Source organism: Mus caroli, chromosome X (genome assembly GCF_900094665.2).
Source record: "Mus caroli chromosome X, CAROLI_EIJ_v1.1, whole genome shotgun sequence".
Taxonomy (NCBI): Eukaryota; Metazoa; Chordata; class Mammalia; order Rodentia; family Muridae; genus Mus; species Mus caroli.
The window spans coordinates 125,770,894-125,795,288 of NC_034589.1; the positions used below are offsets into that span (position 1 = coordinate 125,770,894).

Consider the following 24,395-nt stretch of genomic DNA (forward strand, 5'->3'; position numbering starts at 1 on the left):
CATTACAGATGGTTGTGAGCCACCATGTGGTTGCTGGGATTTGAACTCAGAACCTTTGGAAGAACAGTCAGTGCTCTTAACCACTGAGCCATCTCTCCAGCCCCACCAACAATTCTTATCCCGGAGACTGATGCAGAAGAAATTCAAACTGATAGACTGGATGTTATAAAGGCCTCACTAACCTCTTTGCTCAGGAGACATTAAACCAGAGAGCAGAACTTAGCTCAGGGATTGATTCCTCCAAAATACCTCAGAGATGAGTAGTGAGCTATGCAGGCCTGTTTGAGATAAGCAGAATTGCTGTGCTAGGATGTGCATCTCCGTTTATCAAGATTGAGCGGTCATTAGGTGCATCCCCAAGAAGGTATCTTCAACAGGGATCTATCTTGAGGATCTGTCCCTGAATAGCTACAGGGTCACAGCTGCCCTTAAGTCCTGGGCTGTAATTGCACTCCCTGCGGTCTTATCAGGAAAAGTGTGATTCAGCCAGGTGGGCAAGCTGAAAAGAACACTAGCATACTTTAAAACTCTGGCAAAATCCTTGCTGTGTGAATCACCCATCTGCCCAGGTGGCCAGACTTGCAGGCTCCTGCCTCTTAAATTGCTCAAAGCGGAAGCTGGGTCCTGGAGGACTACAGAGACTGTAAAATGAATAAGCCTAAGGTGTATATAAGTTAGTGAAATCTTCTATCGGGGCCTGCTCTTCTTTGGGCACTAGCAACAGCTGGCCAGACTTTTCCAGTAGAGATTTTCCTTTATCACTCTCTTAAGTGTGCAGGGTGATATTTCTCACTGTGAAGGCATATTATTTCTATAACAAGCTAACTCCCCAAACCCTCCTCGAAGTATCTTAAAGCACTATATCAACGAGTCCACTCAGACCCATTTCTGGGGTAGTTTGGTGTCCTGTCCACAGTAGGTTTTTCTTTTTCTTTTCTTTTTTTCTTTCTTTCTTTTGTTTTTTTTTTTTGTTTTTCGAGACAGGGTTTCTCTGTGTAGCCCTGGCTGTCCTGGAACTCACTCTGTAGACCAGGCTGGCCTCGAACTCAGAAATCTGCCTGCCTCTGCCTCCCGAGTGCTGGGATTAAAGGTGTGTTCCACTAACAGAAGACAGATGGCCCTCTAAAGTTTGTCAGTTCAGTTCCTGAGCTCCAAATGAGGGAGAGAAAAAAAAAGCTTTACTTCCTCTGCTACCCCAGAGCCTCAAATGCAACACTGAGCACAGGCTTGGCACTCAGAAGAATCTTCCCACCAGTAGTGGGAATCTGCAACCACTGGCCTAGAACACTGCATAAAATTCATCCGAATGGGATCCGCAGAGTACAGATGGACTCTGGGCGGCAACAACCTTCTCCAGAATCTCAGCGCTCCTTTCAACAGTGTGCCACCCTTCTCTTATCAAGAAAAACTGAGGGATGCTTTGTATCCAAGCACCCAAAACAGTGATGTGTCCTCTGCTGAAGCCGAGTTAGGCCCATCTCTTACATCCTCCATTCAGTGGTCCCTTCTCAATGTGGCCTTGAGAAAGAAAAAGGCCTCTGATCTCCTGCCAGGTCTTGTCTGCTCCAGCCTCTGATCCCTTCCAGAGGTGTAGCTACAAGTTTGCTTCAGACACAGCTTGAGGGAGCCACCTCCCAATTCTCTAGCCATCTCCAAACTCTAGCCAAGGCTCAACCCTGGGAGTTCCAGGGCATTGAAATGACCTGGAATTGGCTATAGGGCCAGAGCATTGGCCAACTTGTTCTTGTACTTGGAATCTTTTATGCTAAAACAAGAGCTGGGCCTGTCCCTTTCTCATCTGTTGAACCTTTCCCCCAATTTCTATTCTAAGCTGATTTGGAAGCTTACCAATCATTCTGATGTGAGAATTAGTTTTCTTATAAGAACAGTTTATTGTGATTCTTTTAAGCTGCTGGGCCAATCCTGACTTTCAATGTGCCATATCTGAATCTGTAACGTTCTACTGTTTCCCATTTTTGTGTCTCATACCTAATTCTCCCTGCATGCCTGAAGCACAGGGCCAGAATTTCTAGGTTGGACTCTTCACTTATTTTTGGATCAGAACCAGGACATCTTGAGCAAAACTTTGAAGCCTGCTATTCCATTGCTTCCTCTTCGGAAACATGGGCATACTAGCAATATATACCTCTAATGTGCTAATGAGAAAAGAAGCAATTAGCTGAACTAGAAATTGTAATTCATAAAAATGACAGGATTATCTCACAGAATATATATTGTTGGAGTACATAATAAATGATTAGAAGTAATCTAGGGGCTGTAGACAATGGAACAGTGCTTACACGTTTATCTTTCATTTAACCCCCAACAACATTTCAGTAATTGTTAAATACACTCTCCCACTTGTTTGTGTTTTTTAAATTAAATATAATTGATTGATTTAACTTTTTTAAATTTAAAAAATTTAATTCATTAAAAAGTCTGAACCAGTGGTGTAAAACTTTCTCCTTGTTTTGAACTGAAAGTTTCCACTTCTAGAGCTGAGACAGAAGGGTGTGGTTGTGTAGGACTTCAATCCCAGCCCTTGGGAAGCAGCAGCAGCAGGCTACCAGTGAGTTATAGGCAAACCTGGTCTCTACAGTCAATTTCACGTCATTTCAGGACCACATAGTGGGACTGTGTCTCAAAGGAAAAAGGACCTGACACAAGGTACAACATTTATAGATACTTCCTGTATGAAGTGAACCAAGCCAGGCTTTTAGAGAAATGCAAATACTGCATGTTCTTACCTTTGTGAAATCTCATTCCATTACAGTCAGAGACAGAAGCTAGAGGGGTGGTGACTAGGAAGTAGAAGGTGGGCGTGGGGTAGTGGAGAGGTGGTGGTCAAAATAAGACAAGCTTCAATTAGATAGGAAAAATGATTTTTAAAAATCAGTTTCACTTAATTCTTTTGTGTGTGTAGGTGCTCTGGCTGCCCCCACCGCATGTGTACCTGGTACCTGCAAAGGTCAGAAGAGAGCAGCGGATCCCCTGCAACAGGAATTGCAGACAGTTGTGAGTTCCCTTATGGCAGCTGGGAAATCAAACCTGGGTCCTCTTCAGGACCATTCAGTGTTTTAACTACTGAGCCATCTCTCCAACCCCAGAGGAAAGATTTTTGAGCTCTTATATCACTATAATCACGATGGTAATAAGAGAGTATTGAGCTTTGAAAATTCTGTGAGTCTATTTCTAATGTTCATATCTGATAAACTAAATATGTCAGATAATAGTTATATAAATTTGCTTGACTGAATCATTCCGAGACAAGCTTAAAAATCAGAGAAAAGTATGGAGGTGATGAGGGAAGAAGCACTTCCCCCAGAACCTGAGACTAAATGAGAAACCTCAGCACACTGATGAAATATAAGCTGCCTGCAGAAATAATGCCGTTTCCCAAAGACAGCTCAAACAAGGTTGGTAAAAACAACAAAGGAACTGGTTACCTGCAGCCTTGCTGGTTGTGATCGTGAATGTACCTAGACAAGCACTTGTTGCTACATACCCCAGACAGTACAGCTGATGAAACACTTTAACAATTACAACTGGAAAAGGAATTCATTTCAGTAAAATAAGAAAATTAGCTCATTGTTTTCTCATTTAATTTTGTGCCTAGCTCTTAAATGTTACTCAGTCCTGGAACTCATAAATTATATCCTCTGGGCAGTTTATGCATATATGACTCCTTTGAATGCCCCCATTAAATCTGCAGTATGTGCTAAATCAGTCTCCCTATTTCAAAGCTCTCTAGCAAGCTTTATTAAAGCTCATCCTGAAGTAGTTTTCAATGGCATTATCAAGTATCTGGGATGAATCTCACTGCCCGCATTGACAATTCCACATCGTACACGTGTAACATAACATTAAATTGAACCTCATTAACATGGAATTTGTTCATATCCATGGAGATGTAAATGAAAGTAAGTAAATTTTTTTTTATGCAATACACAACAAAATCCATCTGTCTTTTTCTCTGGGACAATTTCGCTCAGGTCTGACTGTTAGCAATGTACCTAACCATCCACAGAGATACCCTTTAGTAAGGAGCCCCAAGAAGTGCCAGACTTGTCAATGAAATGATCCAAGGCAAGAATCCTCCTGCGTGGTGCTAGGAGAAAGACCTGTTTGGTAACTTGAGTTTGACACAGGATAAAAAGACATGGAAATTATGGGGACACAAAAAGGCAAAGAAGGGGCTAGAGAGATGAGCCAACGGCTAAGAGCACTTATTGACCTTCCAGGGACCTTAAGTTCAATTCCTAGTAACCACATGGTGGATCACAACTGTCTGCAACTTCAATTATAAGGGTGCTGACTCCCTATCCCAGCTTCCAGGGGAACAAGGCATGAACATGGTATACAAACATACAGACAAAACATCCATGCACAGAAAATCCTTTTTACAGAGAATGAAGGCCATATCCTAGGATCTAGTTTGCCTTTCCTCTGAATGAGAGTCAAGAAATTTCAACACAACTGCTAAAGACAAAATGGCCTACAGAGAATTCTCTCGGTAGTTTTTCATAAAGTCATCCAATAAAGATTCACTGTTAAAAACAATAAGTAAGTGATACTTATTAGGGCCATAATTCTTGTAGCCTTGAGGTTTACTATATAGCACTTTTCCATAATCCTTAAATCAAAATAATGCACTATACCAACCTTACAAATTCATTTATCAACAGAAATGTTGTATAATAAAAGAAGTTTATATATTTTTAACTTGTGGTACATGCTTGTAGCCCTAACGCTTGGGAGGTGGAGACAGACGAATAAGAAGTCAAGGATATTTTCAGCTGTATATGGAGCTACTAGCCAGCCTAGTCTACACGAGACCCTGTTTCAAAAACCCAAAGGAACTTTTAATTTAATTCTAAGACCTACTTAATCTTTAAACCTTGTTGTAAATTCCATCCTTTAAAGATAGTCATTGTGAATTCAATTGAAGACTCAGACATAAATCTACACACTTATAGACACCTGATTTTTCTTTTATAAAGATGCCAGAAAAACACACTGGAAAAAAAAAGACAGCATCTTCAACAAAAGGTGCTGGTCTAACTAGATGTCAACATATAGAAGAATGCAAATAGATCCATACTTATACTATGCACAAAGCTCACCTCCAAACAGTTCAATGGTCTCAACATAAAACCAGATAAACTAATCTGATAGAAGAGAAAGTGGGCAATAGCCTTGAACATTTTGGCATAGGAGACAACTTCCTGAACAGAATATCAGTAGCATAGGATCTAAGATCAACAATTAATAAATGGAACCTCATGACACTGAAAAGACTCTATAAGGCAAATGACATCTTTGATAGCACAAAACAGCAGCCTACAGGAAAAAGATTTTCACCAACTCCACATCTGATAGTGGGCTAATATCCAAAAGAATTCAAGAAACTATAGATAACAAGAAAATAAATAACTTCGTTCCAGTTGGTTTAGATAACATTTTTTAGTATGATCCTAAACTTAGTAGTATTAGCATTTCCCTCTATAGGGAACCCAGTGGCCTATGTTTTAATTGGCCTTGTCAAAGAATGGAGAATTTGAGAATCACTGACTTAGAATGCTTGCAATAGTACTACTTTTCTGGCTTATAAAGCACTGGGCTGTATAACTCAGAATTAAAATTTTCTGGTAGATACACAATTCCCTGATGTGAAATGAATTCTTTGCAAAATTGAAGTACACACAAATATGTCAAATTGTCAGACCAGCAAATTTAAGAGTTCTGTAGTGTGCTGACCTAACTCAGTATCACAGGCTGCACCTATGAGGAGAGACCTTGGTGGCTAAGGCAAAGCTCCTTACTTAAATTCTTCCAAACATTCTCAACCAACCAACCGACCAACCAAAACCTAGTTTACATACTGCTCAGTTCTTCCAAGGGGCTGCACATTGGTATAATACTAGGAATACTCAAGGCCTGGAGGAAAATTTCCTGGAGGATATTTTTGTCTTTATTCTGTTTTTAAAACCTGTTAAATCACGATTTCAAGGAACTGTGCTAGACCTTGTCACTGAGGTAGTCTGGTGGTCCTTAGTAGGTTTTCTTACAGGAAATATATCTGAGACCAATAAGAAGAGTTGACCTGAGACCCTGACTGAGGAACATGTTAATCACTGGAAAAGTCACTGTCAATACTAATGACACATGATTAAGTTGACAGTGTGAGGACTCTTTGATTTGAATTTTTCTGTAAATAAGACAACAGCAGATATGGGAATGAGATCTCTAATTGCCAGCTGTTCAATTCTCTCTTGCTGCCTTGATGATCTTGAACAAAAGGACTGTCAGTCACATAGCTGGACTACTCTGCCAGCAACAGAGCATTCCAGGGATCCCTTAAAAAATATGATAGTCCCAGCTTATTTCCCTGATCTTGAATGTATCCAGAGTTGTCTGAAACTGTCCCAGTTGTTTTGCTATCATAAGCCATGGTGAACCTTAGATGGATCTGGAACTATTTCTACCTAGACTACAGGGGTGCCTTCCCTTGATGATAAGGAAAGAGGACTTCTGTCACTAGTTTTAAGTTCTAGCTATGAATGGTCCAAAACACAAGTCTCAGTGGCTCTGTATGTGTCAAGAGGTTGCTTGGTCTCAATGAGTTGGTTTACATCAGCAGTTATCAATCTATGGGTCACAACTCCTTTGTGGTCACATATCAGATATCCTGCATATTTACATATTTACATTCAAATTCAAAACAGTAGCAAATTACAGTTATGAAGTAGCCATGAAAATATTTTTATGGTTGGGGTCACCACAACATGAGGAACTGTATTAAAGGGGCTCAGCATTAGGAAGGTTGAGAGCTTAGATAAGTTCTACTGTGCTTTCTTATGATGTTGTAACATCAGGTCCAATAAACAACTTTTCTCAAGTGGTCTTTTCTTACCTATATTTAGGAGCGCAGGCTGAGCTGATCACACAAAGCATCAGCAGAGAGTGATGGACACGTGCATCCACGTGAAAGCTGGCATGCCAAGAATGATGGCTGGCTGTTACCAGCTGAAGATGGAGAAGGTGAAGCGCTCCAGAGTGGCCAGAGCAGGACGTAAGGCTGCAGAATGAGAAATCAGGGCAAAGAGTTAATGCTGAAGAAACACAAAGGCCTCTAAAAAGCCAGAAAGGCAAGTCCTAGTCACCAGGAGAGTTCCAAAGGGCTGTGAAAAACTTACAGCCAAAGGAAATCAGTCCTTCTCTTAAGAGCTATGACATGGGCCTGAGTTAAAGGTTAAGGAAACCCAACGTGGTGGGCCTACAAAAGAGCTGCAGTAGATTCTGCAGAAGGCCAGTGATGTGGCAACCTGACAAGCTAAGTTCGATGCCCAGGGTTCGCAATGAAAGAAAAAAAAAAAATCAAGTCCAGGAACCTGACCTCTGACCTCTACCAGTATACCATGGCATGCACCTGATCATTTTTTTTTTTAAAGACTGAGGAATCCCAATACATATGCTTACTTGAATACTTTAATTAAGCCAGCTGGAACCAAGGAACAAAGAATCCTACTTTGACCACTTAAGAGCTATATAGCACTTATTGGGTTAGCAAACTAGGTAGCCAAGAACTGATGCTCCCACCTGCCACAGCAGCCACTGCTAAGTACCAAATGCCAGATGGCAGTCTTTGAGATCACTCTCCTTGTTACCAAGTTTGGGATCTCGGTAGAACAGAAGAATTACCATCCAAATAATAAGTAACATATTTATTCTTACTCTTTGTGTTCCAATTGCTTCTGTTTAATGAAATGACAATCAGGACAATGTAAACGGCAATATTCCTATCTAAATCAGGAGTCTCTTCAGGTTACTACCAGATTTTCACTGCACACCTTGTAAGCACAGACATATTAAACCACAGATTCGAGAGCCTGTCCCTAAGTAAGCATGTGAATTGGGAGGAGGAGAGTATCTGCTATATAGCAACTCACTTCGTAGCTCTAGCAACCCTCAAATTCACTCTTTATCCAAGACTGGACTAAAGCAGGTAGTCCAAGTACTGAGACAGCCGGTGTATGCCACTGCAGCCCTTTTTTAATTGCTTCGGCTTTATTGTTTTGTTAATTAACTGGCTTTTCTCTTTTTAAGTTTTACACATTAGCACCACATGCTTGTCACTGAACTGGGAACTGTTAGGTAGCACACGGAGACCTGCTCCTTCTGAGTGTTTAGATTACTCTACTGTACCACTGTGCCTGGTTCCATGGATGTCTTTGCTTTTATTTGCTGTCTGTCTGTTTGATTTGGGCTTCCCTTTGTTTTATAACTTGTCTGGACAATGATCTGGAAGACAGCCTGAAAAGAAGGCAGCTTAATGAAAATTCTGATAATTTGTTCTGACCATTTTCAGGTTGGCAAGAGGGTGTCAAAGGCAGATGTAATTCTCTGTCATTTTCCGGAAGACTATTAAGAGCCAGTCTCTAAAAGGAGGCTTTAAATGAAGGTTGGCCACAGCAATACTTCTGATCTGCTTTTGACTCCTTACAGGGATTTTGTCTTCTATGGTGGGGAGATCTTTAGCAGGGCTGAAAACAAAACTCCCTATATGGTTTTCTAAACACTGACTCCTAATACAGTTTCTTGGCCAATTAGTCTGCCTTTCTGATTCTTACTTTACATATAGCTGATTACCAGAAAGTAGACCACACCATTTGTTCTTGACAATGGGTTAAGTATGACTGTGAGTTCTACTGTAAATAGAAACTCACAGGGGATTTTAATACAAACCAGGTATTTTGTGTTCTTCGCTTTAAGCCACAAACCACTAAAGAAATCCATAATGGCAGAAAAATCACTTTTTCTTAATTTCGAAAGACCATCTTAGCACTACAATCCAAAGCATACAATAATGAACATGAACAAATTCACTTTGTTACATAAGACAAACAATGTAAAAATGCTGGACATAAACAGACTCAGAAATGTATAGATCCCTTGTAAGGATCTGTAAGGAGTTGCTTTGACCTTACCCCAAAAGGAATAAATGCATACACCAATCTATGGGACTCCATCAAACTCCTCTGGAGAGGTGAAGATGGATGGGGTAGCTAAAGAGTTTGAGAGAGAAAAAAAATCAGAGACACAGATAAGCGTTGGAGAATTTATGGACTAGGGAACTCATGCAGATTATAGGGAAAATTAGAACTTCTCTTACTAATTATGCTATTTAAAAAAAATAAAATAAAAGGAAAATATTACTGCATTATATGTATGTAAATTCCATTTTCATTGTGCTTTTTATGAATAGAATCTGAATCCAGGCACATGCCAGGTAGAAGTTCTACCACTGAGCTATACCCCCCAGCCTGCAATGTTTCATATGCAAATGATATGAAATTGGTAACTGGATGGGAAGGGATACATGCCAATACTGACTTAAGCATTACAAAAAGGGCAAAATTAATAATTTGTCAGCTGATGGATGGACAAAGAAAATTGTGTGTGTATACACACACACACACATACACGCACACACACAAACCAGAATACCTGATAGCCTTCAAAAATTCTGAGACTGGGTTGCTCAGCTGCTGAAGTGATAAAGGCCATAAAACAACTGTTCTGCAAGAACAAGGAACTTAATGCTCTTCCCCAGAACCCAAGTACAAAAGACTGGGTCAGGGGACTATGGCGAGGTCTCAGTCTGTAAAGTGCTTGTCCAGTAAGCATGGTGATCTAAATTCAACCCCCAAAATCCACATAAAACTCTTGGAGGGGTAACTTATAATCCCCCCCCCTTGGAGAAGCAGAACAACAGAAGCTCTAGGGGGCACTGGCCAGTCAGACTAAGTGAATCAGTGTGATTCTGTTGCAAAAAAAAAAAAAAAAAAAAAAAGAGAGAGAGATTGAAAATACCCAAAATCAATCTCTGACCTCCGTATGGTGCATGCAAACACACACATGCACACATTCACATACATACACATGCACACGCACGTACTTCTGAACAGGGTCCAGGAATGCAGTCATGTGAGGAGAATTCTGAGTGCTAGTGAGAACACTCCAAGAAAACAAATTGTTCTTGGAATGTGTGTTCTTGCTCCTCCCAGGTGTAGCAGATAGGGCTGAGTTTACTTTAGATTACTCATTAGCACTTGCAGCTGTTATCCAATTAAATGTTTAAACTATCCTTTATATGCCTCTATAGAAAGACATGGTTCTTTGCCACAGATGGCTTGTAGTTGTGATTGTAAGTGTTTGAACTCTTGAGAACTTTACTCATGTGACCCTTCTTAACCCTTAGAGCGTAGTAAATTGTTGCTCTGAATAAAGTTAGCTATTGCATGGGACTTTAGTCTGCCTCGTTTACTGATTCCATTCTTCCAGGTTCCACCACCTCTAGAGTGGACATGCACTTGGACACAGGGACACACACACACAAAGAAATGCTGCCCATGGGGCTGGAGAGATGCTTCTGCAGTAGAGAGCACATGGTGGCTCACAACTGTCTGTAACTCTGAAACCCTCCTCCCCGATGTCCAGGCACGCAGACAGTGCACAATACTTACGGGACATTCATCCACATAAAACAAATCTTTGTAATATTGGCCCAGGGCTGGTGAGGTAAAGATGGGCACAGATCCCTTGGGGTCATGCTTCCAGGAAGGGTTCCAGGCCAATGAGAGACCCTATCTAAAGAACAAACTGGTATAGATGGTCTGAAGATTGATGTGGGAGACCTTTTACTTTTTTTTTTTTTTTTTGAGACTTTTCTTTTTTACAGCCAGAGGTTTTTTACTAAGGAGGCACAACCACACGTCTAGTCACCTCAGAAAGGGAACTTACAACAGTCTAAAGTAAGCACTACACCAAAGTCCGACTTGGTGAACCACTTTTTACCGGACCTACTGATAGCAGCATGAGTGAGGAGGTCCTTATAAGGAGCAGAAGTGACTCAAAAGCAGCTCCATCACCAAAGCCCACCTCCACACAAAGGCTACTACTAACCCTGGGGCACTTGCCGGCTTGCAGATAGCCTGATCATCTCATCTCTGTGAAGCTGCCTTTCCCAGTCTCCACACCTAGACATGTGTACTCCTTTTCATACGGCTAGGGAGGCCCTCAAAAAAAATCTTCCAATTTCCTGTTCTCTCAGACATTTGCGGCTCACGAGACGTCCCAGGCCCTCCTGGACATGTTTCCTTTTGGAGGAAACCACCATATAAAACAAAAGGTGCATATATGCCTACAGTGTATGGGATCCCATGCAGACATGTACCCACCTGCACATATGCACTTACCCTGCCACACACCAAAGGAAGGAAACTTGTGTGAAGTGAAAACAGCCAGGCCTACACAGAAGGACAAAATTTCAATCTCCTCTAAGCCAGCCATATTCATGGGAGCAGAGCTGAATGCTGTACCTGCAGGGTATGGAGAATGGAGATTAAGGAGAAAGGAAAGACAGTAAACAAAGTAGGCGGAATCTTCAATTAGATGGGAGGAATGTTTGAGATCACTGCAATGGATGGGGACTACTAACAACAACAGGGTGCTACAGGTTTCAAAAGTGCTAAAGAAATATTTCAAATGCTCATATCAGAAACCACCAGTATTTTAGGTGTTAGTTCTCTTGATTTCATCATTCCATATCATGCATATATCATACTGTGACCCCAGATACATACACAACTTTTCAATGTACAAGAAAATAGTGTGAAAAAGTCAAAAGTTTCTGTGCGCTGTGAAAACAAGATGTATTTAAATGCCTTCCTCTCTAGTGGGCCATCATTCATATGTGACCAGCCTTCCCTACAGAGGTCCTGTAGAAGAGGAGCTAGGAATCAGGATCACTAAGGAAATGTCATTCTCGGGGTAAACGTGAACCACGGCCAATAGCCCTTTCCCCTGACACGAGGATCAATACTAATTTCCTAGTTCTGATTAGTGAATCCACAGCTTATTCCACAAATACCCACTTCTTGAATTTTATTTCCTGTTTTTCCCTCTTTTAATACCACTGAGGAAAATTTAAGACAAACTAGGATGTGAGACAAACTAGGAACTTCTGGTTCCCCAGATTCTGTCAGAAATATACGTACACTAAAATTCATAGGAGCTAAATACAGGTACACTAAAATTCATAGGAGCTAAATACAGGTACACTAAAATTCATAGGAGCTAAATATACGTACACTAAAATTCATAGGAGCTAAATACAGGTACACTAAAATTCATAGGAGCTAAATATACGTACACTAAAATTCTCAGCAGTTAAGAACAGTTGCTGACCTACCAAAAGACCTGAGTTCAGTTTCCAGCACCCACATCAGGGGGGTCACAACTGCCTATAACTTTAGCTCCAGAGAATCCGACCCCACTCTGGCCTCTAAGGGTGCTAGCGCTCATGTGCACATAGCCACACAGAGACACAAACACCAACACGTATAATTTTTAAAACAACCTTTAAAAAATTCATGTTCATATCTATGTATATATATATATATATATATACATATATATACATAATGTAGTTTTAGCAATTTATTTATGTCATGTAGAAGACCATTCTCATCTAGCCCAGGCCTTATGGCTGTGGGCTACTAACACTTTCAGGTTCCCCAATGTCAGCTGTGTATAGTATATCGGAAGAATTGTAGTAGCATTGCCAGGGAATTTAATTTAAATTGTGATTAAGAGTTTGGGGCAGGCACACAGTTCACAGTCACAAATTTGAAAAAATGTGAATGACAAATTTGAATGTGCACTAAGCTCATCCCTGAGTTCCTGTTTTGCTTTTCAGATTAGAGATTATAGGCTCTACATGAAATAGGAAATGCTATCCTATCACCAAATAAAATAGATTCTTTCACAGGGGTCCAAGTTACATCAGTCCCAGTTAGTACACAGAAACCGAACTTTGTCAGAAATATGACGAAAGGAGAATTTTACCGTATTTTAATACTGAAATATGTTTATGCCCCACACTAAAGTTCCTGTCCCAGACTCCTTCGGGATAAATCTTCCTGACACAATATGCATCATCCTACAAAACATTCTTTTTATGTCTTCCTACAAAGCAGATGGCAACTGGTAGGCTGCAAAGAGCAAAAATAAAGTGTTACTCCTTTGGCTCACCCAGCGCTCCAAACCGAGTATTCACAAGAGCAGCCAGTCTGGCACTCAGAAACCAAGGCACTAAATTCATTATATCTAGACACAAAGCAGATACGTATACTCTGGCCAGCACTTACTGATTTGCTGATCTTCCCTTAATCTGTCCACTGCTGCCCCCCCCCCATTAGACCCCGCTAGCTGCTCACCAATAAGAGCCTGAAAATGCTCCAGTACACACCAGAACAAACACATTGATATGCTGCCACGTTTTGAGACTATATCACTGGTTCTGTCCCTTCCCCTTCGTCCTTGTAGTCACCTTTCACTTTGGCTCCCAGGTGTCTGCACTCCGGTAGCTGGGTGTGGCTCTTCACATCCTTTCTACTGCCAGCTCTGGTCTCATTGTCTCCGCCCAAAGGCCTCAGGGAAAGCTGCTAATCAACTAGAACCTTGCACCAGAAACAGCCAGGAAATCACATCATACATTCCCCATTCCAACCTCCAACCTTGGTTTGACCCTGTGGGGTTCCTGAATCCAGGCATCTTTTATGCTTAAACATAAAAAATGCCTGGTCTGTCCCATTTTTATTTGTTAATATTTCCCCAAATCTGTCTTTGAGGTACACTCTATCATCACTGAAGTAGGAATTCATTTTCCTCTTCAGTGATCCGCAGTATATTGTGAGCCATTTTAGCTGCTGATTCAACCCCTGCTTTCAATGTGCTATGTTCAATACCCTGGCGCTACAGCTTTTTTTGCTTGACTTTCGTCATATTCCTAAGCAGCAGAGATGTTTCATGATATTAGTTTCTGCTATAGAATCCTCAGAATTATAATATCCTTCTATTATATTTGTGCTTTTTGTTGTTGTTGTTGTTTTATTTTTAGGTAGGAAGTCAACATGTATCCCTGCCTGCCGTCAAACCCACAGTGCCTTTCTACATCATAGTCCAAGCCATCTGGTTTGTTAGAGCCCCACTCCTCAACTCTAAAACAATTTGCCAGTAAGGAATGGCTCAGTGGATAAGAGCACCCGACTGCTCTTCCGAAGGTCCAGAGTTCAAATCCCAGCAACCACATGGTGGCTCACAACCATCCTTAACGAGATCTGGTGCCCTCTTCAGGAGTGTCTGAAGACAGCTACAGTGTACTTACATATAATAAATAAATAAATCTTTAAAAAAAAAAAAAAAAAAAGAAAACAGCATGACATTGTCTACAAAGATTTTTGGATTTGGACCCCAAAGCAACAAAAGTAATCATAGCAGGACTATTCCAAATGAAGGCACAACAAAGCAAACCAAATGAGAATATAGACACAACATCCAGAAAGGAAGGAAGTTGAAATATACCTAAGAGGTTTGATAACAGTATAAGGAACTCAACTCTATATTCAGTAGGAAAAAAACAATTTTGAAATGACTAGAAAACCTCAATAGACTTCTAACAGGCCCCCAGACCTTAGCACAACTGACACCATGTTAGAGGCACCATTCTGACCTTCAAAGCCAACAAACAGGCCCTAACACCTGCCAAAATGGGAACAAAGAGACCTAATCCATCAAAGATCTAAGTCTGTAGTTCTAAGAAAGTCTCCCAAAATGTAGTAACACTGGTTTGTTTTTTGTTTTTTGTTTTTGTTTTTTTTTTGGGGGGGGGTGGCTTCTGTAGTTCTGCTTCTTAATATCTGAAGTGTGACAACCCAGATGTGGTTTTTGTGCATAAAAGACAAAGGGCTGTAAGGATCAGGGCTGCATGATTTGGGCAAGTTCCTAGTGCAGTCACCAACTCGCAAGAAAGACTGTCTATTCAGCTTTAAAAGTGTCCTCTGGTGGGCTCTGCATTCATTATCATTATCACACTTGGTAGAATTATAAATAGTTGATTTTTTGTGTTGTTTGTTTGTTTTTGTTTCAGGCAAGGTCTCCTTTACCTTTAAATTGATCTTCCTTTCTCTGCTTCCCAAGTGCTGAAATTACAGGCATATGATACCAGTCTCTAGCAATGATAAGCTGTTTCTATTATGCTAGGAAGCTAGACTACTCAGTAAGTGCTTGCCACAACAGGCAAGACAACCTGAGTTCAACCCCCAGAACTTACCTAAAACTACGGTCCTACCTCTGTTGGGGGTGAAGGGGGGCAAAGATATATAAATCCCTGGAATTTCCTGGATAGTCATCACTGGTGATATCCCGGGCCTGTAGGAGACCCTATCTCAAAAAAAAAAAACAAACAACAACAACAAAAAAAAAACACCAAGAACCAAAAACAAGGTGACTCCGGGTGTGGTGGTGCACACCTTTAGTCCCTGCCTAAAGCAGAGGCAGAGACAGGCAGATCTTTTTAAGTTTGAGACCAGACAGAGCTACAGGATAAGACCCTGTCTCAGAAAAACAAACAAGAAAACAAAATTAAAGTGGATGGTGCTTAAGGAATGACACAAGGTTGACTCTTATCACACACAGGTTATCAGTATGCATGACCAAACACATATTTTTTTTTCATGTTGCATATAAGTAAAATCCATTTGGGAGTGTTCTGGGCTTCCTACAGCTCCCCACTCGTATGGGTCCCCAGGAATTAGGATTCCCACAATACCACATGGGTAGGAGGAACAGATCAACCCAAAGGCCCTGGTACCTAGGATTTGGTACAGGGAAGAAGACCCATTACATGGTTATTGTAACCTGAGTCTAAGACAACCTATGGACATATAGTTCCTGATATTTGCATCATATTTCCTATAATCTGTCACCCTGCTATGGGCAAGGTGGAGACAGACTGAAAAGGTGACGAAATTCAGTCCTGTATCCATAACTATTTTTCTTGTTAATGTGAGGGTGCATTTGAATCCTGGTCAGCAGAAACATTACTTGGTAATTAGAACTGAAGCCCTCCAGTAACACTTTCAAAGTTATATGTCACCTCTGTGGCAAACTGTGTGCAAATGTTTGGCACTGTGGCATCAAGTTGTGGTCTAGAAATTGTACTGGGCCACACTCATCACTATCCTGATACACTTGTGAGACACAGGTTGGCTAGGGATGCCAGCGCAACAGGTTTCCAAGGACAGTCCTGTGACGGGTGCTGCTTCCTGCAAATTGTTAAAAATTTAAATTCTAGGAAGCTTTCCTCCCCCAAAAACATAATGAAGGAAAAAAAAAAACTCATATAAGTGAAGCAGCAGTCTGTGTCTAAACAAGTCCCTCAGAGAAACAGAACGACTGGAAGAATGTAAGAAGCAGCAACCTGCTTCATCCCTTGCTTCTCTCATTAATAAAACATCTCGATTTCTGGCCGTTCAGAATCTTTAAAACTTTGCTTAAGGTTTTGAAGAGTTTGGGACTGCATGCTGTCAACTGACTTGGCCTACAAAACAAAGACGTAGCACAAAAATTTCAAATGCAGAGTGCTCTGACATCCTAACCAGATTACAAACAGGATCCGAGTGCAGGAGTAGATTCTGATCTCGGGTTAAGATTGATTTTCCCACAGGGGTCCTGCTCTTGGTCCGCCCCCACTCCTCACTCGGGCCAAATAGCTGCACCGGGAGCTAACAGCCCCGAGGAAAAAATGTCTGGAGGAAAAGCTGGCTTTATTTATTTATTTATTTATCCATCCAAAAGGTGTGAAAGCAGTCACATCAAAGAGAGCACTCGGCCAACCATTTCTCCAGAGCTCCTGGGTCGCTAACTTTTTGTGCTCTAACTGTTCCAATTCAAATGTAAATGACAGTTGTTAGAAAGTGAAGTGTACTAAAGCCTACTTTCCCCCACCCCCACCCCCCAGCTCACAGCGGACTACGGAATCCACTGAACAAGGCAAGAGCACGATTCGTTAACGTGTAACACAAAACAACCATCCCAACAGACACAGAATGGATCTGAAACCAAAGAAGGGCCCAGACAGTTTCATACGAACACGATCTAGATGTGTGAGGACTGGCCAGCAACAGTTTTTTTGCCTACTTCTTATCTTTGCTTCATCTTTTAGGGTCCATCCTTGTATCTCGCCGATCCCTAACCTAAAACAAAACAAAACAAACCCAGCGGCCAGCACACCGGAAACAGCTACTCGCGCCGCTGTGGCGTCATCAACAGTCGCCGGGAGTTCCGTCCGTTCTCATCCATTTCCCCCGCCCCCCAGCCCCCAATCTCCTCACTTCAGTTCCCATCTCTTTGAGACTTTGGCAGCTGGAGGTTTCTAACCTTGAGCCGGAGAGACCCCGCTGCGACATCCCATCTTGTCCTCTTCTCTGGGGCTGACTGATCCAGCCGTATGGCCTCCGGGAGCATCGGCAACAGTAGCGGCAGTAGCCACACCGGGCCCGATCCCAGAAGCCTCTGCGAAGGTCGCCGCCCCCAGACTCTCGTGACAGCTTTCCGGGACCACCCAAGACGCCGTGCAGCGGCGCGTTCCTCCTTCAACCCCAGCTGGCTCCAACTTCCAACCAGGGCTGACACCCCTCCCCCACACCCCAGAGTTGCCGGGCGTTGGCGGGCCAATTCCATACAACCAGCAACAGTTTAGCATCTTTTGTGCTAAAGCAGATAAAATTCTTTACCTGCCCCCATCTCATTTGTTTGAGGTGGGCTCAGTTACCAATTATTTTGAAGTTGAAAATCATTTTCTCCATGTGATAGTTTATCGTGACTCATTTAAGCCTGCTGGGCCAACTCCAACCCCGACCCCCCCCTTTTTTTTTTGGTTGGTTTTTTCGAGACAGGGTTTCTCTGTGTATCCCCGGCTGTCCTGGAACTCACTCTGTAGACCAGGCTGGCCTTGAACTCATAAATCTGCCTCCCAAGTGTGATGTGCCCTTTCTGATGTATTCACTTTGAACCTGAAACCCTTTCTACCCTCTTTCCCATCTTTGTGGTTCCTGTGTGACTTCACTGCAGACCTTAAATGCGGCGGCTATTTTATTGTGCTTGTGGGCAAGGGTGCCAAGGCACGCCCATGGTGGTGATCAGAAGACACTCTTCAGGAATTCTTTGCTACTACTTTGTGGGATCTGGGGACTGAACCCAAGTCGTCAGGCTCTCACCCCCAGAGCCATTTCAATGGCCCCTAGGGACTTTTTGAAGTGCAGTTTCTGGATTGAATTCTCCACACACCCACTATCAACGTGGACATATTAATTAGGTATTCAATTGGTTTTCTATTTTTGTAGAATGAGTATACTAACAGTACCTACTGCTAGTGTGCTACTGAGAAGAGAAACATTTTGTAGCACAAAATTAAGCAGTATATCAAAATAGATATTTTAAATTTATTTTTAACCTTTAAGATCATTTTATATTTTAGGTCTCTTGCTTGAATTTATGTCTGTACACTGAGTGAGTGTCTGTTGCCCACAGAGGCTAGAAGAGGGTGCTGAATCCCCTGGAATGAGATAAAGGGGTGTTTGCACCATGTAGGTGCTGGGAATCAAACTCAGGACCTCTGGAAGAGCAGCCAGTACTTTTAACCACTGAGATATCTCTCCAGCCCCATGATCAAAAAGCAAAAAAGATTGTATTTTCTGTGTGTGTTTTACTTGCATGTATACATTTGGACCACCTGTGTGCCTCCTGACCAGAGAGACCAGAAAAGGGCTTCTTGGGTGCTGTGTGGGTGCTGGGAACCAAACCGGGGTCTTCTGCAGGAGCAACAAGAGCTCTTAACTGATGAGCCATTTCTCTAAGACCTGGAAATTATAATTCTTTCTTTTCTTTCTTTCTTTTTTTTTTTTTCCCCGAGACAGGGTTTCTCTGTATAGCCCTGGCTGTCCTGTCTCACTTTGTAGACCAGGCTGGCCTCGAACTGCTCTCAGCTCTGCCTGCACCATGCCTGTCTAGATGCTGCCATGCTCCTGCCTTGATGATAATAGACTGAACCTCTGAACCTGTAAGCCAGTTCCAATTAAATGTTGTCCTTTATAATAGTTGCATTAGTCTGCTCACAGAGTGGGGTATTGCTGTGATAGGCCTGACCATGCTTTTGTTTAGAAGAATGTGGATTTTGGGACTTTGGATTTGGAAAGCAATGGAATGCTTTAAACGGGGCTTAATAGGCCATCCTAGTAGGAATGTGGAAGATTTTGTTGCTGAGAATAATTTGAACTGTGCAGACCTGGCCCAAGATGTTTCAGAGGAAAAAAAATTCAGTATGTGGCCTAGAGACTGTTTTTGTGGTATTTTGGTGAAGAATGTGGCTGGTTTTGCCCCTGTCTGAAGAGTCTACCTGAGGCTAAGGTGAAGAGATTTATGTTAATTGCATTAACAAAGAAAGTCTAAAAAAAGCCCAGCAGAGACTGTTTTCTGGTTAAGTGTTAAGAGTGCTTTGAACAAGCCTATGGGGACCAGGGAGTGGAATTGATGGTTTGTATATGTTCTGCCTAAGAAGTCCCACTATTAGAAGGTGTGGCTTTGTTGGAGTAGGTGTGTCACCTTGGGCATGGGCTTTAAGACCCTAACCCTAGCTGCCTGGAAGCCAGTATTTTGCTAGCAGCCTTCAGTTGAAGATGTAGAACTCTCTGCTCCTCCTGCACCAGGCCTGCCTGGACAATGTCATGCTCCTGCCTTGATGATAATGGACTAAACTTCTGAACCTATAAGCCACCCCAATTAAATGCTGTCCTTATAAGAGTTGCCTTTGTAATGGTGTCTGTTAACAGCAGTAAAACCCTAACTAAGACAGTGGGGATTTTGTTTGTATATTTTTCCCTGAAAGAAATTGATTCTGTGGCTTCTTGCACTGAGTTACATTGCTGGCTAATCCTGTTGATTTTTTTAAACAGCAGGTTTGAAAGGTCATTTTTAGCCAGCTACAAAAGAAGTCAATGTTATGAAAATTGCCACTGATCTAGAATAATTAGCTGGGCGGTGATGGCACACGCCTTTAATCCCAGAACTTGGGAGGCAGAGGCTGATTTCTGAGTTCGAGGCCAGCCTGGTCTACAAAGTGAGTTCCAGGATAGCCAGGGCTACACAGAGAAACCCTGTCTTGAAAAAAAATATTTGGAGCCTATACTTGAGTGCAAATAAACTTAGGTGTGGCTGGGGAGATGGGTCAATCCATAAGGGCTCTTGCTGCAAAAGAGCATGAGGACCCGAGTTCGAATCCCCAGCTCATGTAAAAATCTGGTAAACCAAACACCTCAACATCTAGGCTCAGTGAGAGGCCACCCTGTCTTAAGGGAATAAAGTGGAGCAGAGGGGTGGGAGAACACTTAATTCAGGTGTATACTGTACTTCTCAAATTTCATAAAGAAAAAGGCCATAAAGTATTCTAAATTGCTTCCCCACACATGGACACACAAGAGTTGTATCAGTATACATTCATGTCAGGTTCCTTTGTTCTCTTTTGAACAAAAGGATAGCCACCAATAAAGAACCATCTATCTCGTGAAAGCTGGTTAAGTATGGTAGGAGCAAAATAACAGTGTTTGCTAACACCTACCAACTTTCCTTCGACCACGCAGACCTCAATACTGCCTATATTACCTCAGGCTACTAGGAATAAAGGTGTGAGATCCTCACCTCGCTCCATTCTTTATAGACCATGTAGGATAGTTCACAAGGCTTATTTATCAGAGTGCTAAGAGACTGTCCAGCTCTGTCTCTAGCCAATATTTTAGTTGATTCGGCTTTGCAGTAAGTTCATTGTTAGCTAAGACTATTTAGGAACCCATCTCAAAAAAACAAAACAAATCAAAGCACTACAAATACATACACTTACATGTGTGTGTACACACACACATACACACACACACACACGTGCACACACCACATAGAGTGGGCACAGGTCTTTAATCCAGTAATCAATGAGCACAAAGCTGTGGGAGAATCATCAAATTCAGGCTATCCTGGGCTATATAGCAAGACATATTTGTTTGGTCAGCTATGGGGGAAATTGAAAATAAGGCATCACCCATGGTAGCAACTGCCATAGCTAAATTCAGTCTCTAGTCTTTTTTGTTACAGTACATTTGCATCTTCACTCCAAAAATCAGATTATGAAGAGATTTCTGTTGGTTTGGTAACTGAAATAAAGTTTTCATGTGATTAAAATTTGATTAAATTGTAAAAATTGTACTTACCTGGAATGTTGGAATTTTTGGAAATTGTTCTCAAAGTAGTTTTAATAGTTTTTTCTCATTTATGAAACAGGTATGTTTCTAGATCTTAATAAAATATCTTATTAGGTTTTAAATAGTTTTTCTGTTACTTTCCAAAAAGTACCTAACACTTGTTTTTCTTTACTATCTGTCTTAGTTAGGGTTTTACTGTTGTGAACAGACACCATGACCAAGGCAACTCTTACAAGGACAACATTTAATTGGGACTGGCTTACAGGTTCAGAGGCTCAGTCCATTATCATCAAGACAGGAACATGGCAGTGTCCAGGCAGATATGGTGCAGGAGGAGCTTAGAGTTCTACATCTTCATGTGAAGGCTGATAGTGGAAGTCTCACTTCCAGGCANCTAGTGACAAACCTACTTCAACAGGTCCACTCTTCCTAATAGTGCCACTCTCTAGGCCAAGCATATAAAAACCATCTCATTCCACTCCCTGACCACCATAGGCCTGTTCAAACATGACCTATGAGGGCTATATCTAAATATAGCATAATGAAAAATATGTTTAATCCAAACTTCTAAAGTCCCTGTAGTCTATAGCAGTCTCAACAGTGTTAAAAGTCCAAAGTTCAAGGTCTCTTCTGAGATTCATTCAAATTAATTAACTGTAATCCCCAAAGCAAGACAGTAAGCCAGCTGGACAAACTTCAAACTCTGCATCTCCATGGCTGATGTCAAAGCAGTCTTCAGATCTCCAATTCCTTTTTCATCTTTGTTGAATGCAACGAACTTCTTTCTCTTGGGCCACTCCCTGTTAACAGCTTTCCTCAGCAGATAGCCCACAGCTCTGGCATTTCAAACATCTTGGGGTCTCCAAGGCAACCTCAATGTTACAGCTTTTTGTTTCAATGTCTGGGATCCTCAAAAGGGCCACTTCCAGCTCTGCCCTCTGTAGCACTTTAAGCTCAGGTTGCTCCATTGCTGTGCTGTTCTTTGTGATCATCCCATGGTGCCGGCATGTATAATATGCTGCTGTCTTCTGCTGCAACTAGGCTTCACCAATAGCCTCTCATAGGCTCTCTTCATGGTACCAAGCCTCAAATCCTTTGCATGACCCCTTCAGTCCTGGGCCATCAACTACAACTGAGGCTGCACCTTCACCAATGGCCTTCCATAGCCTCTCACAGTGCAGAGCCTCAGCTGCTCTTCATGACACCTTTATGCCTTCAAAACCAGTACCACCTGGGTAATTCATATACATTACCAAGTATATGTATAAGTACATATACTTGTATAAGTACAGCTACAGCACAAAGTGCAACCTTGGCTGTCTCTTTAACACAGCTTCTTTTTGCTCTCAAAAAAAAAAAAATACTTTCCAGATGTCACCTCAGTGATGTGGTCTCTTCTTAATCACCACTAATTTCTTAGCTCCAGCTATCCAGCATTGTCCCAGTAGTCTCCTTCTCCACTTGACTCTAAAGCCAGAGCCACATGGCTGAAGCTGCTGAGTTCTGCTGCTTCCTGGGGCTGGAACATGACCTCCCTCGTTCTATTACATTATCACCAGCTTTCTGTTTTCCAACTTCTTCACTGCCTAAGTTTGGCTGTCCTGGATCTTGCTCTGTAGATTGACCTTGAATTTAGAGACCCGTATGCCTGCCTCCTGGATTAAAGGTTTGTACGACCATGCCTGGATCTAAATTTAGCACTGCCTTAATCTGCTATCACCAAGAACACAGGATTCCAATTCACTTTACTTCCTGGTACCCGTTTAATACTTAAACCATATATTTAAAATTTTTCCTTTCTAAGCTTGCTTCACTCGATCAAAATTCTCTTCAGGAGACTCAACCAGAGAACAAAGTCTCTGCTGGGCATCTCTGAGACTTCCTTTATCACTGCAATTAACCTCTCACCTTAGCTTCAGGCAGACTCTTCAGACAAGGGCAAAGAGTAGCCACATTCTTCTCTAAAATACCAGAACAACAGTCTCTAAGCCCATATGTTGAAATTCTCCACTGAAAATTCCTGGGCCAGGTCTGCACAATTAATCACTCATAGCAACAAAGTCTCCCATATTCCTACTAGGACAGCCCATTAAGCCCCATTTAAAGCATTCCACTGCTTTCCAAATCCAAAGTCCCCAAATCCACATTCTTCCAAATAAAAGCATGGTCAGGCCTATCACAGCAATACCCCAGTCCCTGGTACCAACTTCTGTCTTAGTTAAGGTTTTACTGCTGTGAACAGACACCATGACCAAGACAACTCTTATAAAGACAACATTTAATTGGGGTGGCTTACAGGTAGAGGCTCAGCCCATTATCATCAAGGCAGAAGCATGGCAGGATCCTGGCAGGCAGGCCTGAGAAGCTGAGAGTTCTACATCTTCATCTGAAGGCTGCTAGTGGAAGACTTCCAGGCAGCTAGGGTGAGGGTCTTATAGCCCATACCCACAGTGACACACCTACTCCAACAGGGCCACACTTCCTAATTGTGCCACTCTCTGGGTCAAGCATATACAAACCATATTATCTTAATCATTCAAGTTTCCTGACTGCTTTTTTTCTTGCCAAGAGTGATTTCTAAATGTGAAATGGAATACCTTCTAAGATGGAGTTTTACCTGTAGTAACCATTTTGATATTTTCAGAGGCTCATAGATGGAAATAAGAGATAATTTTACTTCATCAAAATAGAGGTACTGGAAACAATTGTATTCAGGTGATATTTCTGTTGACGATAGCATAGGAAGTGTCAACCAATCTAAAGAGCTGTCAGGAAAGGGTTAGCACTCTCCATATTAAATGTGTATAAAATTTTATAAAATGTTCAGAAATTGTCTCTGTGAAAAATAGCTAGTGATATCACAGTTTATCTGAGTGCTTGTTGTACTTTGCCTAATGACACTAGGCAACCACAGCAGAGTGTTATTAACCATAATTTCAGTTTTAACTATTAATAAAAAAAATACTTGGTCACAATATTTTATTCATTTTAATCTAGTATATTTTAGATCACTGATTTTCAATTAGGTATCCACAGCAATGATAGAATATTTTATTAAAATAAATATTTTTGTTGGACCTGCTGGAGAATAACTAAATTTCTTTAGTTGATGTTATTGCTATTTCCTATATAATTTATGTACCTGTAGCATAGTATATAACTGTACTTTGCATTATATTTCATATTCTAATGTTTATACATCTGTAACTGTTGTATTTTATTTCAGCAATTTGGGAAGCTGAAGCA

The 24,395-nt window shown here is 41.6% G+C and overlaps 1 long non-coding RNA gene across 4 annotated transcripts in view; it reads right to left on the bottom strand.

Moving 5' to 3' along the window:
- LOC110286852 overlaps positions 1-17,397 on the bottom strand; it is a 35,571-nt gene extending 18,174 nt beyond the window's left edge. Inside the window, exons 1-4 of one of the 4 annotated variants that reach the window (XR_003835705.1) lie at positions 17,044-17,146; positions 11,259-11,381; positions 8,988-9,065; positions 6,914-7,078 (exon numbers count right to left, since the gene is read on the bottom strand). This is a non-coding gene — a long non-coding RNA (uncharacterized LOC110286852). Of the gene's footprint in view, positions 1-6,913; positions 7,079-8,987; positions 9,066-11,258; positions 11,382-13,393; positions 13,524-17,043; positions 17,147-17,283 lie in introns of those variants that run through there. The other 3 variants (XR_003835704.1, XR_003835706.1, XR_002377168.2) reach the window with 3 other exon arrangements.
- Positions 17,398-24,395: the final 6,998 nt, after the last annotated feature.